At 48.9% G+C, this 3,254-nt stretch overlaps 1 pseudogene; it reads left to right on the top strand.

Annotated features, from left to right (window-relative positions):
- The first annotated feature begins 337 nt into the window (after nucleotides 1-337).
- LOC144119407 (uncharacterized) lies at nucleotides 338-1,289 on the top strand (annotated as a pseudogene).
- The last annotated feature ends 1,965 nt before the right edge of the window (nucleotides 1,290-3,254 follow it).

The raw sequence follows: 3,254 nt of genomic DNA, 5'->3' as shown, positions 1-3,254 counted from the left end.
CAAGCTGTTCACGATTCCATAATAATCGATGCCATATTTATTGACTTCAAGAAAGCATTCGATAAAGTTCCCCATTTTCGCTTAATGACGAAACTTAGCCGGCTTAACATACATGAAAAAATTGTTAATTGGATCTCAAGTTTTTTAACCGATCGCTACCAATTTGTTTCCGTAAATGATCACTTTTCCGCTTTAGCACAAGTTAAATCTGGCGTTCCCCAGGGATCCGTACTTGGCCCAATCTTATTCTTAATTTACATTAATGACATCAGTAACAACCTGACCTCAACAGTTCGATTGTTTGCAGATGACTGCGTGCTTAACAGACAAATTATTACCTCTGAAGACGCTAATATTTTACAGGCCGACCTAAACAAAATTTCACTTTGGTGCGAGCAATGGCAAATGGAAATTAATGTTTCTAAAACAAAAACTATGACATTTACCAGAGCCAGTAACGTTCACTTAAGTTCATATTTTATGAACAGCATATGCATAGAGAATGTGTATACATTAAAATATTTGGGAGTCCATTTAACTTCTAACCTTACATGGAATGATCACATTGATGAAATAATTTCGAAAGCAAATAAAACACTTGGTTTCATTAGGCGAAATTTATATTTAGCAAATCAGTCAACTAAATTATTAGCTTACACAGCTCTAGTTCGCTCAAAGATTGAATACGCTTCCATAATATGGAATCCAAATCAGACTTACCTAATAAACAAGCTGGAATCTTTACAAAATAAAGCGGCACGCTTCATTACTAAAACATGATCTAGAACATCCAGCATCACGGCTATTAAAAAGTCCCTCCAATTACCGTCTCTAGAAACACGACGACTGTTAGCACTACTTTCCCACTTCCACAGATTGTATCATGCCCCGTCATCCTTTACAGCATCCCATATGAAACCCCCACGAAAAATTTTCCCCCGCCTCGACCATCCCTTCAAAGTGCGTCCCATGTTTGCGCGTACGAATCTCCTGCGACAATCACCGCTCTTTCTAGCTATTCATCACTGGAATAAGCTGCCAAAAGAAATTGCTTCTATACGTGATCATGACTCATTTGTAAGTAATTTGAAACGCAGTTTTACGCATGTTGGGTAAAAGCAGAATTTTATGCCTTTGACGCATTGTAAGTGTATCTACATGCTTTGTACGGAGTGTTGTTGTTGTTCTTTTTTTTTTGTATGCATGTATGCAATTCTCTCTCCTTTTTTTCTTTTTATATTTTCTTGTTGTATTCGGTGATCCTTACCGCGATGTTCTATATTGCCTTGCCCCCCCCCCCCCCTAATTGTGTTTGAAATATCCTGTTGTTAACCCCCCCCCCCCCCCCCCTATGTAATGCCCATAAGGGCCTTTAGGGTATCTGAATAAAAAAAAAATAAAAAAAAAGCAGGAATACGTTTTAAGGTGTGTGCCCGCCGGTGCGCCGCTGCTGAACTGAGCAAGCCGATTCCGTGCCCCGCTTTTTATGGCGTAAGCAGGCACCTGTCGATGCGCAGTCGTCGTTGTCGAGCTCCTGATGCCCAGCAGAAACAGTAGATACTAGCAGATGCCTAGATGGCCCGTCCCTGTAGTCATTCCGGTCAGGGTAGGTGTCACTGCGCTGTCAGCTGCAAAAGAAGGAATACGTTTTTTTGCGCCGCTGCCGAACTAAGCAAGCCGATTCCGTGCCCCGCTTTTTATGGCGTAGGCAGGCGCCTGTCGATGCGCAGTCGTGTTGTCGAGCTCTTGATGCGCAGCAGAGCCAGTAGATACCAGAAGATGCGTAGATGGCACGGCCCGGTAGACATTCCGGTCAGGGTATACGTGTCACTGCGCTGTCAGCTGCAAAAGCAGGAATACGTTTTAAGGCATGTGCCCGCCGGTGCGCTGTTGCCGATTTACGCAAGCCGATTCCGTGCCCCGCTTTTTATGGCGTAAGCAGGCGCCTGTCGATGCGCAGTCGTCGTTGTCGAGCTCCTGATGCGCAGCAGAGCCAGTTGATACCAGAAGATGCGTAGATTGCCCGGCCCTGTAGTCATTTCGATCAGGGTAGGTGTCACTGCGCTGTCAGCTGCAAAAGCAAGAATACGTTTTAAGGTGTGTGCCCGCCGGTGCGCCACTGACGAATTACGCAAGCCGATTCCGTGCCCCGCTTTTTATGGCGTAGGCAGGCGCCTGTCGAGGCGCAGCAGAGAATGCAGATACCAGAAGATGCGTAGATGGCCCGGCGCGGTAGACATTCTGGTCAGGGTAGATGTCACTGCGCTGTCAGCTGCAAAAGCAGGACTACGTTTTAAGGTCTGTGCCCGCCGTTGCGCCATTGCAGAATTAGGCAAGCCGATTCCGTGCCCCGTTTTTATGGCGTAGGAAGCGCCTGACGATGCGCAGTCGTCGTTTTCGAGCTCCTGATGCGCAGCAGAGCCTGTAGATACCAGATGATGCGTAGATGGCCCGATGCGGTAGACATTCCTGTCAGGGTAGGTGTCACTACGCTGTCTGCTGCAAAAGTAGGAATACGTTTTAAGGTGTGTGCCCGCCGGTGCGCCGCTCCTGAATTACGCAAGCCGATTCCGTGCATCGCTTTTTAAGGCGGAGGCAGGCGCCTGTCGATACGCAGTCGTCGTTGTCGAGCTCCTGTTGCGCAGCAGAGCCAGTAGATACCAGAAGATGCCGAGATGGCCCGGCGCTGCAGTCATTCCGGTCATGGTAGGTGTCACTGCGCTGTCAGATGCAAAAGAAGGAATACGTTTTAAGGTGTGTGCCCGCCGGTGCGCCGCTGCCGAATTACGCAAGCCGATTCCGTGCCCCGCTTTTTATGGCGTAAGCAGGCGCCTGTCGACGCGCAGTCGTCGTTGTCGAGCTCCTGATGCGCAGCAGAGCCAGTAGATAGCAGAAGATGCCTAGATGCCCCGCCCCGGTAGACATTCCGGTCAGGGTAGGTGTCACTGCGCTGTCAGCTGCAGAAGCAGGAATACGTTTTAAGGTGTGTGCCCTCCGGTGCGCCGCTGCCACTTTAAGGAAGCTGATTCCGTGCCCCGCTTTTTATGGCGTAAGCAGTCGCCTGTCGATGCGCAGTCGTCGTTGTCGAGCTCCTGATGCGCAGCAGAGCCAGTATATACCAGAAGATGCGTAGATGGCACGGCTTGCTAGACACTCCGGTCAGGGTAGGTGTCACTGCGCCGTCAGCTGCAAAAGCATGATTACGTTTTAAGGTGTGTGCCTGCCGGTGCGCCGCTGCCGAACTGAGCAAGCCG

The sequence above is a fragment of the Amblyomma americanum genome, chromosome 2, assembly GCF_052857255.1.
Source record: "Amblyomma americanum isolate KBUSLIRL-KWMA chromosome 2, ASM5285725v1, whole genome shotgun sequence".
In the NCBI taxonomy this organism is placed as follows: Eukaryota; Metazoa; Arthropoda; class Arachnida; order Ixodida; family Ixodidae; genus Amblyomma; species Amblyomma americanum.
The sequence above is the reverse complement of the archived record's forward strand: the minus strand, read 5'-3'. Positions and strand labels throughout refer to the sequence as shown.